The 23605-nt window shown below is 49.1% G+C and overlaps 1 protein-coding gene across 7 annotated transcripts in view; it reads left to right on the top strand.

The window, feature by feature from the left end:
* GALNT9 (polypeptide N-acetylgalactosaminyltransferase 9) overlaps positions 1 to 23605 on the top strand; it is a 586151-nt gene that overhangs the window by 141093 nt on the left and 421453 nt on the right. The window contains exon 1 of one of the 7 annotated variants that reach the window (XM_066979043.1): positions 5 to 21. The exons of the other annotated variants lie outside the window; for them this stretch is intronic. The gene's annotated coding sequence lies outside the window, so the exon portion shown is untranslated. Of the gene's footprint in view, positions 1 to 4; positions 22 to 23605 lie in introns of those variants that run through there. 7 annotated transcript variants of the gene reach the window in all.

The raw sequence follows: 23605 nt of genomic DNA, 5'->3' as shown, positions 1-23605 counted from the left end.
ACTGTATCCATGGCCTGAAAGGTAATAGGGGCTGGTTAGTTTTATTTAGGATACCACAAGGAAGTTCAGCTGGTTGGTTTGCACAGATAACTTTTAGCTCCTGTTTAGCCTGGGTGAGGCGAGTAAATGATCTGCATGATTCACCTGGGGAGATGGCCTGATATTACCCTGATAGCACCAAGAAGCCAGTGATGCTGATACCTCTTTGCCTGGCCGTATGCCTCTGCTTGGTGTGGAACGGGTTAAATTGCAGCCAGTGACAGTGCAAACTCCGGGGCTGCAAAGCATTTGTCTGAGCACTGGGACTGGCCTTATCTTTACAGTGAAATATTATCCCTTCATGGTTAACAACTAGCAGCAAACCTGCTCATTGTGGAAGCAGTTTGGCGTAATTAGCCGGTTAAAGAAGTCTGCCTATTGATTAACTGAACTAAATGACCCATAATTAACAGCGCAACTGTGGAGCTAATCTATTTGGTGGTGCTTTCCTTCCTCTTAAAGATTTGGAACCTGCAGGTCTGTTCATTATTAGGGGATGGGTTGGTGAGGAGTCCGCATCATCTGGTAATTGAGTCAGTGTGCCCCCTGCGGGGCTCTAAAGCACACGCTGATGCGTTAAAAGAGGCTTGCTGGCAGACTGCTTTTATCGCTCGGACCGCAGAGGTACCAGCGTGAGTCCTGCTGGCTCTGGGCATATTTCTTTCCTTTCTGAGAGTGCACGGGAACACCTGCTCCGGATCACCTCTGGTTTATCGGGGCTGGAGGAGTCAGCTTCAGCCCTACAAGCAGCCACACAGACTAAGTCGTGCTGCCATTATAGGTCCCTACTGGCTGCAGGGAGACCCGGGATAAGCCTGGGCCTTGGCTATCAAGACAAAGCTGGAGCTGAAGTTGTGTGGAAGGCATTTGCTTGGTCAGCTTGCACTATTTTCTTGTTAAAAGCTTCCCATTAATAGTTGTGACTTACTTCTAGCATGATGACAAGTCTCTGTGAGACATATCCAAGCTGCAGCTTAACTTGAATAGTTTAGAGGAGTTCTAGGCTTGAATACTATTGAATTTCTCATTGCTGTCTCTGTAAAATGCTACTTTATTCTCATTCTTTTCCAGATGTCCTATGAAAAATTATGCTGAAGTAAGTTCATTGCTCTGCCCTCACTTTGATGTGACATTATTAAAACTGAAAGCATTAATTCCCCCAGTCCGTGGTGAGACCACCCAGCCTGTTTTGTACTGGCTGGTACCACTGCTGTACCAGGCTGAGTTCCTGATAAAGTTAAGTTACAGTTTCAAGTAGTCGGAGAGAAAACAATGATATTTTCTGAAACTCAGGTCTTATCTGCCTCCTTTTCCCAAGCACTCCCTCAGAAAAACAGAAGTAGGAATCTGAGCGGATTGGTTCTCGGAGAATTGAGTTTACAGCTAAACGAGCTCTTAAGCATGAGCCTTTCCTTAGTTGGGCCCACCGGAAAAAAACCAGAAATATTTCAACTGACTTTCAACTGGGTGTTAGAATAGGCCCCCCAAATCCTCATCCTCTCCCGCACAGTGAAAGGCTTTAGACTGTATGCTTTCCTGGCACAGAAAGGGGATTCTTTCCCTAGGATATATCCCTTAATCTGTGAAACCTTTCAGCCAACCACAATGAAAAATGCTGGCCACGGCACTTGCTCTGCCCGTGTCCTCAGCCTGAACCAGCAAAGGAGCCTTGCAAGAAACAGCTGGAGATCTTTGTCCTTGCTCTGGTCCTACAGCAGCGACTGAGATGCCTGCTGGTGCCGTGGTGGGGGCTGCGATCTCCGTGCATCGGCTGGAGACAGCAGCTCCCCAGGGGCACCAGAATCTGGGGCTGGGGTGAATTTAGCAGGTCTGTACCCCGCAGGAGAGGAGTCCAGCTAAGCGTCTGAGCATGATCCGGGAGGTGGTTTTGGTCATGATGGTGGGAAGTGGGGAACAGCAGGCTGTTTTCTCTGCCCAGCTGCAGGAAGCTGCGGTGCCACTCACATCACCTCCCAGCTGCAGATCCCAGCAGCAGCTCACACATTTGTCTGACTGCAAGCCTGCTAAGCAGCAGTGAATTCGCTCCCGGCAAAGATGCAAGAGAGCTTAGTGTTGCATGAAATCTCCCAGGAGCTCTCCATGGGCTTCCCTTGTCTGACACCAGGATCAGACCCTGGGAAAGCATAAAAGATTGAAATGCCTGCTGCCAGCCAGCAAGAAAGCCCTAGGTTGTAATCTTGTTGGGAAGAGATGACATGTCTCCTTTCCCCTCCTTTGTAGGAGTGGTACTTGCTGTTTTTATGGTGCTTTCCAAAAGTTCAGGTTTGCTCCGTGTGGTGTAGGAGCTTTTATTTTGGTGGATAGGCAGTTGGTGACCATTTGCTTTCAGTAGTTTGCAGAGCCCCCAGCAAAGCTTGAGCAGGAGATGTTTCATTCTTTTTCACTACATATGTATTTTATGTCGTTAAAGAGGCGATGACCGTATCAGCAGTCAGTTCTTAGCAGATCACTTTTATACCTCACGTATCCCCATGCAGCTTACAGATACTCTTAAGAGTGCCTTGCTTGCATAACACAGCTTTAATAGCTATAACAAGGCAATTAGTACGTTGTTCCACTTGAACTTTAGCGTAGTAATTGGCAGTAAGTAATCCCACTCTGCTGCTGTACACAGCCCATGTTGTGAACAAATATCAGAGCAGCCCTACTCGTGAAAAGGGGGAAAAAAAAGTCACAGCTGCTGATCGTGGCCAGAGGGGTGGATTTGGCATTGATGCTGTGTGGTGACTGACGTGCTGCGGGCACCAGAGCTGCTCTGTAAGTGCTGGGAGGCCTCTCGCTAGAAGTGGCATCAAGACCCACCATGTATATGTGACTTGAGACGAGTGGGGTGCTGGTGTGTGCATCGCTCGGTGCTGTGGGCGTCCTCGGAGCTGGGGGGCTGCTTCAGCTTTCTTGTGCAGGGGGGGAGGTCTTGTGATGGGACGTTCTGGTCTTGTGGCGCTTCCTGCAGGGCATGTGCCTGCATCGGTCAGAGCAGGGGTATCCTCAGCAGCTCTCCTGGGACCCTTCCTGCCACCCTGAGCTGCATCTGGGTGGAATCAAAATGCCATCTCCTCGTGCCTGTTGACGTAACCACTGCAGTAATTGTTTGTCCCCTGAGGGTGTTTTAGCCCGGGTGCTGTGCGCCTCATGGCAGGCACTGCATGGTCACACCATCTAACACAGCTCTGCCTCCCAGGGGAGGGGACACGTTTATCCCCCAGCATGGTACTGACAATCTCAGAAGAGACTCATCCTCCTTGCTTAGCAAGAGATTGGTGTTGGAAAAGGGACCTGTAGGTAGCAGCAATCCTCTTTGGTAGCCAGCGAATAAGAGCCTTGGGGGGGCCAGCAGAGCCGAGAGCAGAATAAGGCTTGCCTCTTTCGCAGCGTGAAGCACTTAACCCCAAACACTTCTGAGTTTACACGTGAGTTTCCAGACCTGTTGCAGGGAGGTTGGAGGGAAATGCAGGCTGTAACACAGCTCTGTGATCTGAGATTTGACACCGAAGCTGTTCTAATGCCTACAGGGTACGTACACCCCGTATCGAGGAAGCGTTCACTTCCCATGACGGATGGGGTGGGTGCCAGCAGACAGCTGCTGCGCCTGGGAGCTGAGAGGTGCTGCCCGTACAGGCTCCTGGCTCTGCAGAAGCTGCTGCACGTGTCTGGGGAGCTCTTCCAGACTGTCCTAACCATGCCCACGTGCCTCCAAAGAGGAAAGGAGCGGGAGGGAGGAAATACTTTAAACCCTGATTTCTACTGCGATCATGTCCTGTCTCTTCTACCCCTCTGAATATCTGAAATTTAGGTTGTTGGGGCTTTTTTTGCTAGTGACTGTGTTCAGCTTGGTGAAATGTATAGGCATGAAAGATCGTTTACCTTGGGGAGCTTGTGATCTGGAGAAAACAGGAAATGATATTTTAGGCAGTACTACAGCAGATATATATATAGATAGATAGATATATTTTTTTTCTTAACTCTGTGCTTTTGAACAGAATCAGTTTTTTAGGACCAGATGTATAACGATTTATCCTATTTTTTTGTGAATTTTTATGACGTGGGCACCATAAAAATGTTTCCAACCAAGGAGGGTGAGGAATATATTTCTCAAACTTCTGAGGTAACACTCAAGCGCTGATTTTGATAGCAGTTACAGAACGTTTCCCCCGGGATGGTTATTGGCCACGTGCATCGTGGTAACGGTGATGGAAACCAGAGTTCCCAGTGCCAGGTGCTGAAGCTGCGGCGTGAAGGATGCCCCCATCTTCCAGAGCTTGTGCTCCGGGACAGCGGCTCAGGGCCTGGGGTGGGGAAGGCACCAGAGGCTGGGTGATGGGTGGGGAGTCCCCAGCACCCTGTGCCTGACTGCAGCCCACGAGGAGCTGCCCCTCCGCGCTGCATGCAGCCCTGCGTGCCCGGGGGATGCGCTGGCAGCGCTCCTGCCGTGCGCCTTGGAGAAAGCCCCGAAGACCAATTTATAAGAATTTCCTGGCCCGATATCTTAGGAAAGCTCTGCGAGGCGGCGGGTCTGCGAGCGAACATCAGGTGCACAGGGGAGTAAGGGAATAGGAAGGGAAATGCGTCCAGAGCTCCAGGCGCTGCTCTCCTTCAAACCAAATTCCTCCAGCAGCTGGATCCCCCACTGCTCCTGTTCATAAAAAGCAAATGACTTCTCAGATTTATTAGTTACCTCCAGGTGCAATTTATCAATTCCAGGCTGGGCCCTGCCCAGGCAGCTGGGGAGAGGCCTATGTCTTTGATTAATGTGCTATCCCACACAATGGTGGCAGATTTCTTACCGGGATTTAATTCTAACAGATTCTTAAAAATAACAAGAAGCATATTCAGCAAGCTGTTTAAGAGGACACAGAGCCGAAGCATAGTTCATTCTCAAAAGCTTTGAAGTCTTTGCAGAAGGAACTGAGGAAACCTTCACTGAAGCTGGGGAATGGGCGATAGATAAATGGAGAAGGGGGGAAAAAGGGAACAAATCCAACAGCTCATAATGGAAACAGGAGACAGTGTTTTCTAGACAGAACAGAAGCAATGGGAAGCAAGATCTCAAGAATAACCAAAAGGTTAAGGACTGGGCTTTTGTGAACAGAAGGGATTCCTCTAAACGATGTGAATTTTGGTTGTGAAATCCTTGTGAGAGGGTGGAGGAAAATTCAGTGGAAGAAAATAAGAAAAACTGGGAAAATTAGTAGCAAAAAAGAAAAAATCTTCAATATTTGGACTCTAGCATGGAAAAACGCCAATACTTCAATGCAGCCCTTCCTTCTTTCCTGATGGTGTGTCCTCCACAAATATGCAGGACTACATCACGAGCATGCCTTTTTCCATCTTTAGTTTCTTCTCCTTTTAGCCACAGCCAAACCCGAAAATGTTATGTGCAGACGTACCTTTTGGAGTCTAAGCCAAGACGAATTCTTGATCCTTTGGCCCTTTTTTTTCACAGATGGAATTACACTCACTTGTCCCTCCTTTTCAGCTATACCAAAGCAACTTTTGACTGGTTTTGTGTCAGCACAGGCCCACATCAAGGCAAGCGTAGGGTGGTTGGTTGTTTTCCAGTGGTGTTAGGATGCTGGAGCAAGGTGGCTTACAACAATCCCACCACCATCATCCTGTCTCCTCCATGCCTGCGTTGGCTGCTGCCTTCCGAGGAGCTGCAGAGTGGATGTCAGTGTGACAAAGTGTTTTTGCACCCTTGTTAAGTAAGAACATCACAACCCAGTTAAAGGGCAGCATGCTCCAAGATTTCAATGCATATTTATGCCATCTATTTTAGGTATCCACTTTCAGATCCTTCTGTATGGTCAGTGCAAAAAAAGATGCACATCTCTGGAAGGTGACTCACAGCACCTAAAATAGACGCCTGCTCTCAGACATCCTCTCTCTGCACTAATTATAGAAGGAGGCTGGAGAAATTAAGATCCTCATTCCAGCGTGTGGAGGCTGATGCGTGCAGGAAGGACCATTAATACTCCTTGTTTTCCTCGACACAGTGAGTGAGATGCCTGGGGTGCCTGCAGGTTTTCTGCAAGCCAGCTCATTGGTTTGTATCTTCACTGAGCTGTTTCTGCAAGCTCTGGAGAAGGGAGTTGAAGCGAGGAGCGCAGGGTGGATTTGCCCCCATCGTGTTCACCCTTCAGAGCAGGGATGTCACAGCTCAGGGTGGCACAGCCTGGCATTTCTCCCCCCTTTCACCCCCACTTTGCATAGCTGCCTTTGGAGCCACAGTTGAAAATTAACCCAAGAGTTAGCCATTTGTAAGCCAAGCTGACAGGAAATTGCTGGCTTTGTGCTGAAGAAGTCATTACCTTAAGCTTTATTGCTGTGTGCAGAGTTTACTTGTGACAAAGTAAATGTTCAGAGATGTCTGTAAATAGGGCTGGGATATTGCTGCGTTAACAGCTCCGTGGTAAGCCATCAATCAGCAGAACAGTATGCAAGAAAACGTTAAATGCCACTGCTGTAAATGCAGAGCCTCCTCCAGGCACGTGCAGCCGCGCATCCCACCCGCTCGGTGCCAGCGAGCTCGGGATCGCAGGGTCTCCCCTGGCTGAGCAAAGCACATTTCTCAGATGGATTTTTAGAGAGCTGCCTGAAGCATGTCTGTGGATACACGTGTTATAGAGGCTGTTTGGGCCTGGAGGTGTGTGGACTTTTGGGTTTGATGCAGGTTTACACCAGGCTCCTGGCTGGCCTGCTCTGCATGCTGCCAAAGGCGGCGATGCTGTCTGGGGACGGGGAGCGGGGAGCAGATAAAAGCTGACAAGCTACCAAAGGCACCACATTGATGGGTGGAGCGGCATTGCCTTTGAGCTAGCGTGGCAGCTCGGTTTCCTTTGGGGTTGGTCGGGATGGGGTTGGTTTTGGTCCTTCCACGTTATGGAAGAGAAGGGGAGAGGGGTTTGTTTCCATAGTGCCAGTGCAGACCTCATTTAAAGTACATGAGGTAGAAGGATGCGCCACCTGAACTGCAGGAGAAGCCATGCTGAGGGGGGATGAAATGCACGTCCTGAGAAGCGGTTGATGCCTGTGTGGTAGGAGTGTGTTGCAACAACCTCGGTGGTGCCCAGGAGGAGCAGCGCCCCTCCACCTGCCGCTCCCCGGCTGCGGGGTGGAGGTGTCTGGCAGCCGGGCAGCTCCGGCTGCGCTGCCTGAGCTCTCCTCCAGCTCGCGAAGCTCTGGCAAGCAAGCGATGTGGCTTTTTGGCTTATCTGTGTTTTCTCAGGGTGGCCGGCAGCCTGCCTTTACGCCGTCTGAGCACTTCAGGATGTCTGGAGCTTTTTACGCGCTCCTATTCTCAGCCAGCCTCCCCCTTCTGATGTCATTTTTTTTGGCCAAAACCACGGCAGCCCTCTGCAAGCACGTGTTTCTGGCCTCTTCCTGCTTCTGCCCCTCGTGTGAGTGATAAGGGCGGATGGAATAAAAGTGCGTTGCTTGGGGGGTCACTGGGGGGCAAACCGGAGGAATTTCCCAGGCATTGGCTGTGAACGGCTGGACCCCGCTGAGCAGTGGGCAAGGAAGCCGCTGTTTTACAGTGACTGCTTCCTCTGGGACGGCAGAGCTGCTGCATTCGGGGGCTTCTGCAGGTGCTGCAGCCTAGGCTGGTGTGGGAAGGGGAAGGGAAGGGTTGAGAGGTGACAACATAAATCAGGCGCTGCTGCAGATTTTCCTCTTGCAGCCCTTGCCTGTCCTGTGCCCTTGTGTTGTAGGGTTTTGTATAGGCCAATAAGGCCATGTTTCCCCACAATGAAACACTGATATGGGCCTGACGGACTCTGCCAGTGCCAGAGGTGAGGGCTGTGGTGTGCTCCTTGCCCAAGCCCAGGCTGGGATCGCACACCCTGGGGGAATGCAGCGAGGCAGCTGCCGCCCTGGGGACTGCGGTGCCGGCAGCTGCTGGGAACCTTCCTACTGAATGAAAATGCTTAGCTTTCCCTTCCAAAACTCGGCTCAAATAACCTGAGTTTACCCATATGAAAAATACTACTGCAGTTGCAACATTAAAACACAACGTTTGTTGGTTTGTTTTTAAATTGGAGACAACTCGTGTGGTGGAACATCAGTTGCTTGTTATCAAAAGCACTTGGAGAATAACCCAGGGTCTCTACTGCTGGGTTGAACTGAGCCTGTGTGTGTGTGTGTGTGTGTCTGGGCTGGTGGTGAGTTCAGAAAACTGTACCCGGGGCTGGTGTCAGAGGGATCTGCAGTGGCTCCTTCCCTCCCTCGTGGATTCTCTGGTGTCTACCCCAGGCTGAGCACACACTGCAGCCTTTTGTTCAGTTGAGGTTACTCATAACATCTCTCTCCTTTACGTGGATGTCTATTTTTATGAACCTTTGAGGAACTGATTTGTCTCGGAGGCTGTTATCTCTGTCAAATTCGGCTGAAATTGCTCAATGAGTTCAAAGTTGCTGAGGCAGACACAGACAGTGTGAATGTATGAGCCGTAGGAAACCAGACTGACAGGTTGAAATGAGAAACGCTTTAAAATTGTGAAAACAAAAAGCCTTCCCAGTGGCCTGACCTGTCTTTTTGTCCAGATTATTGGCTCCTAAAGCCTCCTGAGATCCTGATAGCTCGTCCGCCCCCCCGGGGCTCCCAAACCCCACACCACAAAGCACAGCACCACCTGTGCTGATGCTAGAAGGGATGCTTGGGATTAGCAAGAGATTTGGCACCAGTTTTTCTTGTGGCCTCTCAAACCTGGGAGAGTGGAAACCCACGGCCTGGAGTCCACCCGTGCTGTTACCCACTCACCCTAGGTAGGAGATCACATGAGAAACTTGTCTGATTCATGTTTCCTTTTGCTAAATGCCTTTGAATGGAAAGGGACCTGACACCAGTTAATTAGACACAGGCGCCTGTTAGAAAAATACTGAAAATAATGAATCTCCTTTTACTGGTCCCTGCTGCTGTTCCAGTAGTACTATCGCATCCATTCACAGGACGGTTAATCTTTCAGCTAGCGCTTGAAGCGTTCCGTGCAGGGAGCTACACACCATCAAAAAGAATGAATGACCCTGTTTCTCTTCCCTAGCGTGGCTGTCAACCAGAGCTGCCTTTGGCACAGCTTGTAGGTTGATTTCTGGTTGAACACTAAAGGAAAAATTCATCTGTCCAAATGTAGACTTCTGATTGTGGATGTCTACATCTGAGTTAGTTGTCTAGACTCTTGTTTATAGGAAAGAAATGGGCACCCCAAGGACATGAGTCATTGTATGCTAGGGTAGATGTCAAAAATAGGTCAGATGAATCATTCTCTAAATGGGCCTCTTTCTCTCTGGTGACTGTAATCCCGGAGTGTCCTCAGAGCCACCATGCTGGGGGTGAACAGAGATGAACTAAAGTATGGTGAGATGCATCCCATGTCAGATACATTTCCGAGCTGCTCTTCCGTTTGCACATCTTTATGGCATCTTCTGCCCACTTCTTCCTGCTCTTCCCACTATCAGTTAACCTGGGACTGAGTTGCCGTTTTGTCTCTGTACCTTCCATGGCAGTTACATCAAGGACGAGCCGCAAGCACCTGCCTTTTCCCTCTGTGTCATCAGACTGGAGCCACGTTTATTGCAAACCTACCTCAGGGCCTGAGGCTCTTTATCCTCTCATGCATCTCTCCTCCTCCCTCTCTAGCAAAATGCTGCTGGTGTTACACGGTCCCAGCTGTGAGGTCAGGGATGTTAGCCTGAACCCGCTTCACCGTTTTCCTTCCACCTTGCTGCTCTTGGTTGAACAAAAGAAATGTGTAAGACTTCCAATGGATCCAAATCCTTCCAAGTAGGCTTGTAGCCTGGTCCTAGAAAGGAAATGCGGCGTTATTTTAACAAAACTAGTATTGTGCTGATACACGGGATTGTGGGAGGGGAGAGAAAGAAACTATTCATAACACGTGGTGCAGGAGATAAGGGAGAGAAGAAAAGTGACGAGTGCTGATAAGATTTTAGCTGCAGGTGTTTTCTCAAGTTTTGTGGGTTTTCCTTTATCTCCCAGCCAGACTATCCAGATAAGCCCATTAGTTAGGTTAGCTGAGCAGCAGTGCTATCTAGGACCTCTGGCCTCAGCAAAATCCCGACTTTTATATTTTCTTAAATGATATTTTAATAAAAACTCCTCCCAGTGTGAGTACTAATTGGATGTGCCAAGTCTCTTGGCTTGACTCTTCCCCTCAGCAGCGTGGAGACTTGCCTTGGCTTTAGTTGTTAGATTGAGCTCTGTGTCCACATGTCCAGCTCTGACCTTCGTGAGACTCAGCTCCTTGGGCCAGAGCTTATGAAGGTCAAGGGACGTGGAACTAGAGGGCTGTGCAAGTGCCTTAGGAGGAAAATGAGAAACGGTCCTCTCCCCGTGGAGACTTGAGCAACAAGAGAGGCTGTTAGGCAGCAACCGCCTTTCTCAGCGTGGGAAACAGCTGGGGCTGGAAGCCGTTGAGTGAGGTGCACCAAGCTCTGAGCAGTTCGGCTGAGTGCTTGAGCGAGGAACCCAGCTGAACTTCCTACGGGCGTTAGGTTATGTATCGCAGTGCATGTATTCCTGAGCACCGGGCACGCACGAGCGCTTGCTGGAGATGAAAGCTGGTGAAACATGCGAACTGAAACCACAGTAAGCTTCACTCTGCTCTGAACAGTTTCCCACTAGGAAACCCCTTGCCGCAGCAGCCAGCCCTTCTGTCTGCTCTGCAGAGCACCATCCGTCGGTACGTGGGGTATGAGAGCACCTTTGTAGCAGGAGGCACTCCGGGAGCCTGCTCCCTTCTCAGCACTCGGAGCTAACAGTAACCAGAGCTGGGATGACTCAGAGGTGCTTCCCCTTCCATCACGTAGTTCAGAATGTGCCCATGTTAATAATGATTGAACATCTTCATCATTCATCTGACAATGTGTAGTGCTCTCATATGAAATGAGTTGGCAATTCCTACCCAGTTCCTGCTAGGCTGGCATCTAATTTGTAGAAAGACTGGTCCTGACGCTCTGACCAGAAAGGCTGGTGTTGGACTGAAGCAGCTCCCCAGCACAAGATCATACCTCCCACTGGATCGTGGTGCTTGTCAGGACAAATCTCTGCTTACACTGCACCACAGTCCCCACCTATTTGTCTAATTCGGCTCTTCTCTTGATATCTGACCGGCCCTGGAATCATAAAATGGTCTGGGTAGGAAGGGACCTCAAAGCCCATTCTGTTCCAACTGTTCCTTGTCCTGTCACTACACTCACTGACAGTCCTTCCCCAGCTTTCCTGTAACCTCCTTTAGGTACTGGAAGACTGCTATAAGGTCCCCCCAGAGCCTTCTCTTCTCCAGGCTGAACAACCCCAACTCCCTCACCCTGTCTCCGTAGGAGACGTGCTCCAGCCCTGTGATCATCTTCATGGCCCTCCTCTGGACTCGTTCTAATACTTCCATGTCCTTCTTGCGCTGGGGCCCCAGAGCTGAACACAGCATTCTTGGTAGGGTCCCACGAGAGCAGAGGAGGAGAATCACCTCCCTCGCCCTGCTGACCACGCTGCTTTTGATGCTCTCTGTGTTTTCTTCTTACATCTGGAGTTAACTTTACAACTAAAGCTCAGCAAACCTCTTGAAGTCCATTTGTTGCTGGAAACCTTCTCCTCGTAATTATTCCAGTATTCGTGCTTGTCCAGCAAATGCAGAGCTAGAGAGTTTTGCTAATGTTCAGAAATGTCATTACTAAAACTGAAGCAGATGGTAGAGTGGGATTCTAGCAGTAATAAGGAGATTTCCCAAAATTATGAGGCACTGTAATAGCTCACCTGAGGATGCTACAAGATTTCCATCTCAGGAAGATCTTTAAGAGCAGTGGACCTTAGTTGGGGATGGCCAATTACCTAATCCTCCTCTGGGGAAGTCGGATGAACTGTGTGGTTTCCTGGTGTCTGTTCCAGTCCCAGGAAACCCAGCTGAGGAAGCCAGCAGATACAAAAAGGAGAGTAAGGTGTAGCAATGGAGAAGAAACGTTCAAAGAAAAGAACCTTTCAGATTCAGAGCTGATTCCTCAGCAGCAATTCTGAGTATCTAGCAAGCTGTCTTCTTCAGGAGCTTGAAATTCTCAGGCAGCCCCTTATACCTGCAGGTATACTTCATTCTCAGGACAGGCAGAAATCAAAGTGCAGCTTCCTTGAGGCAGAGCTGTGGGGGGTTGCTGTGTATTCTGCCTGACCCGCGTTGGGGCAACATACACACGCCACTGCTCAAAATTCCCTCCTAGCATTTAGGTACTTCTTAAAAAACAATAATAATATTACACGGGGAGCAGTCGCTGGGCTCAATCTGATCCTGGGTTAATTTGCATTAAGTGCTTTTCAGTTCTCTCTCTAATGCCTAGTCTGCGTGTTGCTCATTTCCTCTCGTAGAGAAGTGAGAAGCACATGCAGCGGAAACCGAGCAAGCCAATAAAAATGATGTGACAGAGGGAAAGAGAGGAACGTTGCAAACAATCACTGTTTTGGCTGATAAAGGCATCCTCAGGAAGCTTGCATGTTGTAGGAGTCTACAGTTTTTCATGGCTGGAGGGAAGAACGGAGGAGAAATATTTGCACAAAATAAGTATTCCACCTTTGATTTGATTTCCACAATATTTTATTACTTATTCTACTTCTGTATCATGTGAGGAAGAGATAAGGTTCTCCTGATGCTTTGACAGGGATGCAGGACTCCCAGTTTCCTCGTACTGGGGTCCCCAGTTGTGAAAAGCTGACTTGGGGTGAACTGGGGGCAGAGGATGCTCCTGCAGTTGGTGCTGCCTTATTTGCCAGGTGGCTGTATTTCCCCAAAGTGACACATTGTCAAAGTGATGTCCTTCCTGATCTTCTGTGGTTATTTAAGAGGCAGAGACCACCACGGGAAGGGAAATTGCATCCTGGAGGGTCCTGTTGCATGACCCAACCGCCTGTTGCCGGGTCAAGAAGGCACCAGCGGAGCACTCGGGGGGTCCCAGGCTGCTGCAGGACCCCGGGGAAGGCCAAGCCCCCGGCGGGCAGGCTGCTGTGTTGGGCTGCCTGGTCTGCACCCACCCCGAGCAGCGTGAGTGGCAATGCTGCTTGTAGTGACATGGCATCGGAAATCCCCAACATGCAATTGCACGAGAAGGTCACAGCTCAGTCAGAGCAGCGCATTAAACATTAAACGCTCCATTTGTACGCGCTGGTGGCGTCATGCCAAGATGAATTCGAAATGATTAAATCTCCAGCCGTGTCGGCTCCTTTCACAGCGACATAAAACATTTTGCTCCGCTAGTCAACACGATGATGTTGTGCCGGGGACAACAGGCTTGGGCTCCGAACTGCGCTCATCTCTGCGATTTGTCATTAAAATGCATCTCTGGCCAGGACGTGCTATTGGGGTTCCCAGAGGCTCGGGCTGCCACTCGGTTAAGATGCACAGCGGTTTCCACCGGCCAGATGACTCACCTCAGCCTCCCTCGTCACCGGAGCGAGACAAAGGCAATTGGAAGGCAGAGAAGAAAATAACAAGCTGTTGACCACATACATCGTAAATCCAAAGACGTGGCAACAACAGGGTTTAGCTCGTTCATGCAGGAAACATTGTAAATGAAACCGCAGTGCTCAGATTCAGGGTTTGCTGAGAAGGAATCTCTTCTGGTAGCTTGCACCTGCTAGATATAAAAAGAAAGGAACTGGATTTCTCAATTTTGCAGGAGTCTTTTTTTTATTTTTTTCCCCTTGGAAGGCAGCATATTTATAACTCTAGTAAAAGTGCAAAAAAAAAAAAAAAGTAAATAAAAAGAACCTTACAAGAAGAAGAAATTGATTTCTGGATCTGATCAGAGCAAAGCTCTTAATCTTTGCTCCTCTGTTATAGAATCACTGCCTCTGCGGGCCTGGGACCTAATGCTTTATTCAGTCCATACTCAAATGGAAGACTGCCAGGAAAGGGAAGGAATCTTTTTTTTTAAATTCCCCTCTCTCTTCTTGATTTAAAAAAAAAAAAAAAAAAGGAAGGAAAAGAAGATATTTGGGTCAATTGCTCTTTGCTTTTTTGTGCTCCTCAGGTGAGTGAATCCCACCCTAACAAGCAGATTTGCAGATGATGTGCCAGAGGGTGGAGGAGAGGTTTAAACCTAGTCCTGGAGGCGCCGGGTGATGTACACAGGTCTCATCCTTCACTCCACCCCCATGGTTCTGGTCCTTGGCCTTCTCCTGACACACTCAGCTCTGCAAGATCACTTAGAAAATGGCTTGCTAATTGCCCAGCTTTTGCTAGCCTGCACATACACCTCAGGTGGATGCGGTTCACCAAGTGAATATCAAATCTACCCTTGAGGCCAGGCTGTAGAGGATCACCAGTAGCGTCCAGGCGGTGCTGCTGTGACGAACGATGCATGCTGAGTGCAGATGGCGTGGCCACGTACGGGGCTGTGTGCGTAAGCAAACCCATGCCTTCTGCAACCTCGTGAACCATTTTGCATAGTGGTCCAAAGACCAGAAGACGTGAAAAAGCAGATCTGCAAGCACTCAGAGGGGTCCAGATGTTCAGAAAGCTGAGCAGCTGACCTCTGTGTAACATGTGGAAGCTCTTTTTATGGATCAATCCACTTGTTTTGTGATGTGAAAGCATAGCAGAGGGAGTCCTGCTTCATTTATAACTCAAAGGCCTTGGGGCTTTAAGTAGCAGCAGAAACAAGGTCTGCAAAAGTCTCTGGAAGAGCCTGCAGGAGTCCACTGTGCTGGGACCCTGAATCAGACAGAGCTTTGGAGAGATCCCCAAAGAAGACTGAAGGGCCTTAAGCTTGAGGAAAAAAAAGCAAACAATCAGACAAGATTTTATTAGAATGAAGACAGGGACATTGAACTTTGCAAATGGAGAAAATGCAAAGTAGGTGTCTCTGCCCCCCTTGCAGATGTGTCTTTCCTTCCAGAGCTGGTTTAACTCAGTGACTGCAGCAGACTGCCATTTCCTTTGGTCCTAGGAGCTTCCCTCCACCGGGACAGCCTCTGCCTCCCTTGCCCAGCGCGCTCTGGTGTCCTGCAGAAAGCTCCAACCCAGGGCACCGAGACCATCATCCTCCCGGTGTCCCCTTCCTGAAGGAGAAGAACATTGTCGAGTGCACGGAAGGAAAAGCCCACGTACTGGCTGCCACGCTGCTGCGATGGGGAGTACACCACAGTAGCGTGTTTAGGAGTAGGGTGTCTGGAAATTTGGCAGGAAACCTCCTCTGCAGACTGGCATGTGATCAGGAGGTAGTCAGGCATCAAAGAAAGGGAAATTAGCATCTAGATCTCACTCCTGTGACTGTTGTCGAGCCAGCCTGGCATGATGCTTCGCCTCGCTGCCGGGGCGCTGCAAAGGCACTGGCTCTCCCCTCGCCTTGCTCCTGGCACCGAGAGCTCGCAGGTGTCTCCGAGTGCCTCGGTATTTCAGTTTCCTATTTGTTAATAGGGCCAGAGGCTTTGAAAAGTCCTGTCTGACTTAATCCCTATTGATCACAGATCCAAGAGCCCTGATGTGAAGGAATTTTAAATTTCCAGCCGCTGGCTGTTTAACAACATCTGACTTCAAAAGCTCCAGGAGCCTCCTTCTCCTTTTAAACACTCTTTGCACTTAAGGAAAATATAGTTGGTCCCTCATTAATGTGCATGTCTCCCATAATGATACAAGTGTTTGTAGTGCAAACGCTCAGTTCTCACGCCACGTGCACATAATTCATTCATGAAATCAATAGGCAATAAGCAATTTCTGATCTTTATGGAACTTGTTCGCTGCAAGGGCACGCTTAATGTGGTCTCACAAGGTAGACGTAAAATGGATGTTCTTGAAAAATCGAGCAAGTCTGTGGGCCAAGAGCTCCCACCTGCTGGGGCTGGGGCACCCAGCCACCCATGGGTGCTGGCACCTCGTCCCTCCGGGACACGAAGCTCTGGTCCCTGCCGCCGTGGGCTCTGGGAGAGGGGGAGCAGAGGAGCCACCAGAGGGGCTTTGCAAGCGCACCGGGTGACAGCCTGAATTATTGCCCCGTGTCAGGGAGCGTGAAGGAAGCTGGAAATGATTATGGAGCATATGGGGGAGCTCGCGTAGCAGAGAGACTGCAGAAACCACGCTAATCCCCTGGGAACTCAAACCCTATAATTTACCCAGGTTTATGTCTGAACTTACCTTTGCAGTCATGCTTTTGGAAAGGAGTTTACTTAAAACGGGGCGGATACATAAATCTCTGGGGCTAGAAGAGAGGCTGAGCAGAGTCAGCTTTATACATCAGAGATTTGCATGCCTTCAAAAGCAGCCATCCTGTGCTTCTCGTGTCAGGGGCAGAACCTGCAAACTGGGCAGCTTTGTCCCGGGCTGGGGGCAGCACCGCGTGTCCAGCGGCTGCACGGCTACAGGGGACAAGCAGAGGGATGGGTGATGCTTAATGGAAAATGGTGTGAGTGGGTGTTGCAGCCTCCTGAAGAGTTATTTTGGATGCGAATGCTCAGGGGAGCGTTGTGGAGGTTTGTGCATAAAACTGAGAGTTGGTATTTCTGAGTGTTTTTTTTTCCCTGGGTTTTGTCAGAAAGAGAAAAGAAAATTCTCACCTCCCCAAGCCTCCCCTTCCCACATCAGCAGGGCATCTAAAGAAAGTGAACTAAAAATGCATGCAAAGTACAACTGCACACCTTCCAGCTTCTGAAACAAATGAAGCGGGGGTCCCAGACGCAACAGCTTTCTTCGCTGACCAGTTCTGAGTCACCCTCCTTCTGGAGAAGTCATGAGGCATAGTGAAACCCTGTGGTCTCAAACTGTTTACAAACTGTGCAGGAAGGCATCGGTCCAACTAAGTTAATAATGTTTTTTTGGGTAGTGAGACACACTCAGCTGTGCAGCCCGAGACAGAAAACCCAAACCCCATGGGTGGAGCTGACCGGGAAGCGGCATCGAGCCACGCGGAGCTGCGTGCCATCCTGGGACTGCTGCTGGGCTTAAAGCAGGTCTTCGGTGATCCTGGATCACACTTCTTGAAACAGGCAGGGAAAGCTGGCACTGAGCTGATCCTCACTTTTTTTTTCCTCCGATGGCAGTATTTTCAGATACATGTGAGCAAAAGCCAGTGAGATACAATCCAATTGCTTTCCACCTCCGCTGAATGCTGTGGGTCAGGATGAAACAGTTGCAAGGCTTACCGAAAAGATGATTAGGAGAGACAGCTTCCTGTGGTGTCTTGGAAGAAGCTTCCTGGAGTTACGTTTGTGCTGGATTGTGTCTTTAATGGACAAGGGACTTGGAGCTCCAACGTGCAGGCTGGTTCCTGCAGCTCTAACAGCCCCTGCAGGGAGCAGTTCTCCTTCGGGCTGTTGGTGCGTGCACACCCTCGCACCAGGCGTGCAAAACTCCTGTGCTTGTACCAGGCTGCTCTGCCCCGAAGGTCAAGTTTGCTTCTATCGTGAATCATTTTCACGGCCTTTGGTTGTCTGTCTAGACCTGAGTTTTTGTGTCGATGAAACTTTTGACAGGTTGTGAATAGCAGAGGCCTTATTTATTCGTGTCAGATGGGACCCAAACATTCCTAGTTTCTTGTTTATCCTGCCAAAATGGTGAACTAAAAAACGGACTTTTTCTTTGACCTTGGTTTTGGCTTGTGCTGTAGATCCCCAAAGACTGAAGCAAAGAAGAAATATCTCAGTAGTAACTGTCTTATTAACAGAAAGTATTTGCAGAAGGAAAAACAATGTGTTCTGGCCTGAACCCACAGCTGCGGCCACCAGCTGCGACAGCCCTGTTGTTCCAGCCTTGCCTTTATTACGTTATTTCAGGGTCAGCTTTAAAGAACCGAGACAGGAGCTCGTGGGGAGTCTGGCTTAGAAAAAGCCTGCTGCACTCCACAGAGAACCTCTTGGGTCGATGAAGGACTTCAGCAGCTCTGATCTAAGGGCTCAGCAGCCAAGGGGATGATTTGACACTTCGCTCTAGGGTCTTTGCAGGCAGGCCAGGGGATGCTATAAAAGCTGGGGATCTGGTGAGAGATAATGCCTTCAGCAGTGGAGATGAAGCACATGCCTTCCAGTCACAAAGGTGTATAAAACCTTTGGGCAGACTCTAAACTTCTCGTTAGAGGTCATTATTGCTTAGCTTCGGTTAAATTTGATTTTAGATATTGGGAAGTGTTCACAAGCCTTTGGCGTGTATCTTGTATGGCCATTTCACAAATAACACTGCTCCTCAGGTTGTCTGTGACCGCTGTGGACTCGTGCTCTGCGTTGTTCTTTCCACTACCACCCTGCTTTGAAGTGAGGACTGCGTAGAACGTTCAGTGCCTACTGAACACGGGAAAATCCTGCTGTCTGCTGATTTGCCTGACCTACTCCTCCGCTTTGTCCACACGCTGTTGACTCTCCTCTTGGGAGCTAATTCAAAGCAGGTGCCAGGAAGTTCTGCTCTGCTGGGGTCTCCACCCCGGTGGCCTGGCTGCTTGGGCTGAGACAAAAAGATTGCACCCTTTGGACCACAGCTGCTCTTTGCAGAGTTTGGGTGCTGCTTTGTTCATGAGCTTGTGCTAGAACATTGTTCTAATAAAACATAATAGAAATAAACAAGTGAAAACACATTCCCCTCACCTCCACCCCAATAAAACCTGTTGTGTATAGCTTTCTCTTACATAACCCATCTGACTCCAAGAACAAATGTCCCTAATTTCTTCTGGATGTTAAGCTTTGTGGAGATTTAAAGGGCAATTTCTCTCTCTTTTCCTCTAGCTCTCACAAAGTATTACAATAAGGAACTGCAGTGACAGACAGTACTTAAAGGTATGGTTTAGAAGTGATTCATCTGTGAAACACAGTGTAGCATATTTTATTGTATTTTAGCTAGTAAAAGCTGTGCATTCTAGCCCGGCTCTGTCGTACTGCAAGGTAAATTATACTTACAGGAATCTCAGCCACCTAGCTGAACGTAAGTACCCTCTATACAAGAGTTAATGCAGTAGATTTGTTCTTAGACATGTATTTGTAAAATATTTAAGCTGCATGAAAAGGGCATCTGTAGGAAGATATGGTTACAGGATCACATAAGTGTAGCACGGCGCTGTCATATTTTAAGATTAAACAGCAGTCATTAGGCGTTGATGGCTGACACTGCATGCAAAGAGGAAGGGGAGCCCCTTCAAAAGCTCGGTGGGCTGTGGGTCGGGGGAGAACGGGGAGCAGCCTGAGCCTCGCAGCTACTCCCCCAGCTGCAAGCTTGCCCCAGCTTGAAGGACCGTGTGTTTACTGCTTCTGGGACCCTCCTACGTTGCCTTCTTACAGCAGGAGAAAAGAGCTGTGGGAAATTGCCTGCTTGTTGTTCATGCTTTACGCTTGCTACATTCCAGGCAGAAAAGCAGAGATGATCAGGAGATACTCTTCTCAACTTTATAGCGTAACTTGTCATTGCAGTGCTGCTAGTGCTTTCCAAATGCACGCAGCAATTTCACAAGCTCTCCAACATATCTGGGCAGTGTGTTGTAGGCTCCTGGCATGAAGCAGTTCAATCTGCTAGTGCAACAACTTTGAGCAAAGCAGAAAAACGGGGTATCGGTCCTTATTGCAGAGGGGCTGAGTTAGACTTGCAGAAAACAACACGCACCTCTGCACTCTGACCACAAAGCTCCTCTGAGCTTTAAGCGAGCTAGACTTGAATCTCCTATAGGCTTGAATTTTACTTACTTATTCACATAGTGCTAGCAGTTTTCAGCCAAAAGGAGAGGAGGACATGTGCGGGTGCTACAGTATGAGGTAAAGTACTGGAATTGTTTGATTGCAGATGCCTAGCCCTAAATCACACAGTCTAAATAATCTCCAAATCATGGAAGCGTTTTAGCAGCCTTCCATTGACTTCACAGAACTCTGAATGCATGTTTAAAGTTAAGTGCATGCTTGAGATCTGCTGAATCATACAGCAAATAAAATATGCAGAGCTGGTCTTTAATATAACCTACTGATTCATGTAAAAACTACACATTTCCCGCAAAGCCTACTTTGAGTTAATTAATGGGCATTAAGGACTTATATTTTTCTAGCAGAGAAGGGCCCCAAGGGATCACAGCAATTTATGTTCAGACCCTGAACGACACCACTGCAATCTTCCCATGGAGACAAAGCCCCAAGCGCTCCCTCTGTGATACATCTGATGGATGGGTTTTAGCTGCCTCCGACACCCCGTGGGTCAGGAGGGAGGACCTGGCCTTTGACCCGTCCCTTTCATCCGCCCGGGCTGGGAGCGTGCCCACTGCGTCACCAATTCTGGGGAAGACGAGGGGTGTCTGCACCCTGGCAAGGAAGGAGGGGAGCAGGGGCTCTGCCTTCCTAAACACATTTCCAGCGTTTAACACAATCACACCACCTCCCGTCGCTGTCATTACCACCTTCTTCATGAGCTTGATAAAACGAGGCTACGATCCGTGTCTGCGGAGCGTGCCGACCACATCAAACACTTGCTATTAATTTATTTCAGAAGCAGAGCCAAACGAACTGGGGCAGTTGGGTGTGACAGCGGGAGACAGGCTGAATGCCAACGGAGCAAGAGACTGCTGGTGTGCTACAGCAAAGTGTCACAGGGCCGTGTTACAGTGGGACTGTGCTTGTGCGGCCCCTGCCATGGGAAGGAAGGGAGCACTCCTTCAGGTAGAAGGGAGGAATTAAAGATATCAGTTCCCAAGGCACTGGGAACAGAGCTGGAGCTGACAAATGCGATGCAATTTGCGTGACACCACTGCAGTGCCCCAGCTGTTTGTTTGGCAGCCAAAGCTTTAAAGAAATGGACCTTGGCAGCTGTAGGCTGAACAGCCCGGTGCCTTCACGGAAGTCAGAGGGAACACTGGGCTGGAGAGACCTCTTTGATCAGCAGCTCTGATCCCATGCATCCCAGATAACCATCCCTATGCATTTATCAAGTTCCATCTTAAAGCTACACAGACTGGCTGAGGTTTCTTTGTCCTTGTATTTTTGCCTCCATTACTGGCATCCCAGGTCTGTTCCAGAAGCTCACTGCTGGTGGCAAACTGGTTATCATCCACTCTGATTCTACTTGGGCTTATATCAACATTGCCTGGTAGCTGTTTCCCTTCTTTCTATACATCCTCCTCAAAATCATTGCTCAGCCCCATTCCCAGCCCTGAGTGGTCCTCCTTCTGCTGGAAAAGCAGGGAAAAGGGAGGTGAATATGTGATTGTCATGGGCAGCACCAGAGCAATAAAATCAGTGGTGTGGTAAGATGAGCATGAGGAGTGAGCCCAGCAAGGATGAACGCTTGGGGTGCTGGTGATATTACTTGGTCAGAAGGAGATTTATTAAGACATTTTTGTGCAGGATATGAAGCACCTGAGCAGACTTGAAGCACAGAATTATGTTCAGCAGTTCTCAACTATTTGGCCTTGGGAGCACCACATTTCAGCCTCCTTGTCCCCATCTGTGAAAAACAGGATAATAATAGTCAGTCAGCTCTCCCCAGGGTATTGTGAGGGTCGAGCAGTCAACATCTGTAAAGGGTGCGGACCACTTAAAGCATTAAAGAAATGATAAGTATCATTATTATTAACCTTCCTGTGCCTCAGTTCCCCATTTGTAAACTCTCACCTAGTACGTTTTGACTCCTGTTTCCTCATGGAGCTCTGCCCCAGGAGGTCTTGGCTGGAGATGGGCCCTCCAGCCACTACCACTCATAACCGGAGCCTGCTTGGAACAGACCCTGGGAAGAGCCGAAAATCCAAAGCTTTGCTGCTTTGACAGGTTTAATCCTATTTATGAAATGTATTGTTATTAATGATGTAAATTCATGTTATCGCTGCAGAAGAAAACAAAGCTACTAACCCTCTGGGTGCACACATGTACAGTGTAGGCACCACTTTGATGACCAGAGGCTGGTGTCTCCCAGACTCCTTTGGTCACGGGGCCTCTCTGCCGCCCTCCTTGAGAAGTCTGACTCTTCTTTTTTTTGGAGATTTTCTGGTGCCAAGTTTATGGCCTTTACCCACTTGCTTTAAGCCCATTCACAGTGTAACTGTTGACATCTGAATTGATTTCCAAGACAGAGCTGCAAGTGGTCTTGTAAACTGTTGTCGACAACAGTTGTAATTAAAGAGTAGAGAGTGCAAACACAGACCACAATAGCAGCCTGTAGGAGTTACACTGCTGTATCAGCTTTAATGTGGAGAAGCCCTTAGGGCCATATCAGTGCTTACAAGGGCTTGTTGCTCGCTTTCCTTCCCCCTCATGTCTTCTGAAAGGGACCAAAAAAAAAAAAAAAATGCTAGCAAAGCCTTTCCTTAGGGAAAGCCAAGGAGCTGATAGTGAGGGAAATGCCACGTGCCTGCTTGACAGTGCCCTGTAGGGCCCCTCTGCACAGAGAGAAGGGACAGAAAGGACATCTCCCTTCTGCAAAACACTCTCAGGGCAAGAACATCTGTGTGGTCCTGAGCATTGGCCATCTCACTGGGGTGGGAGGTGGGACAAGGCAAAGGCGGTGAAGACACGGAAAAAGATTGCTAGGGATGGGCCTGCTGGCCCCAAAATTCTGGTTGCAGCAGAGACTACCTATATCTGGAATTGGCTGCAGGATAGCTGATTTCACATTAAAATAACCCATGACTATCAGCTTATTTTGTCTGACATGGATCATTTGACATTTAAGTTCATGCTACTAAGCGCACTTTGGAAGTGGGCCTGCTGCAGTTTGCCTGCAGCAAGAACAAAGATCTCCAAAGAGCTCTTGAACCTCTGCCAGCTGCGAAGGAGAGCCCACACCTTTCTGCGTGTAAGCACTGATCTCTTCACCTGTGTGGTCTCTCCTGCTGCAACATCTCCCAGAACGGGTGCCGCTCCTCCCTTTAAAAGGCAGCTCTCAAGCAGCTGTGATCTTTTCTGCGTCCTCGCTCTGTGCTCAGATTCTGCATGATGTTTCTTGCTGAGAGTGGACTCGCGGGGCCTTGTCTGCAAACAAATACATCCAGTGTGGCTGGGAGCACAGCCAAAGTGCTGTGGGAAAGCAAAGGAGTTTGAGCAGCGTGGTAAGAATGCGAAGGGTAATAATAGGATTTCTGGGGCTGTCTGTGCTGTGGGAACTGGGAATGCGTCTGTGCTGAGAGAAGGCTGATATTTGTTGTCATCTCCTGAGCCCTGGTTTTCCTAGAAAGGAGCTGAAGTCACCTGGAAGGAGGTCTTAGCTCTCTCCCGGAGGGTTCCCCAGTCTGGGCTGTGCAGATAGGGTTGTAGGGTACACAGCAACCCTGCGTGATAAACACAATGTTATAAGGCCCCAGGATGATTACAGGTCACACCCCTGTGTTGCCTACCCAGGTAATGCTTCCTGATTAGCCTTAATCCTGACAGTCTCATCAACCCACTCCATGATCATTAATTTCTAGCTGGTTTCCTATATGCAGTTCAAGAGGAATGACCTGGAAGATTAAGGGACTGCCTGGATGGTATAATTTTACCCACCCCTTCAATGATACATCCCATCCTTCAGGAGGGCAGTGGTAAACCTCCTCTTCCAGCAGCACGGTTTTAGGAAGGTTACCATCTCAGAGCCAGGTCAGAAGGGTAAGAAATGTAAGGAGCAAACTTCATG

The sequence above is a fragment of the Anser cygnoides genome, chromosome 17 (assembly GCF_040182565.1).
Source record: "Anser cygnoides isolate HZ-2024a breed goose chromosome 17, Taihu_goose_T2T_genome, whole genome shotgun sequence".
Classification (NCBI taxonomy): domain Eukaryota; kingdom Metazoa; phylum Chordata; class Aves; order Anseriformes; family Anatidae; genus Anser; species Anser cygnoides.
The sequence above is the reverse complement of the archived record's forward strand: the minus strand, read 5'-3'. Positions and strand labels throughout refer to the sequence as shown.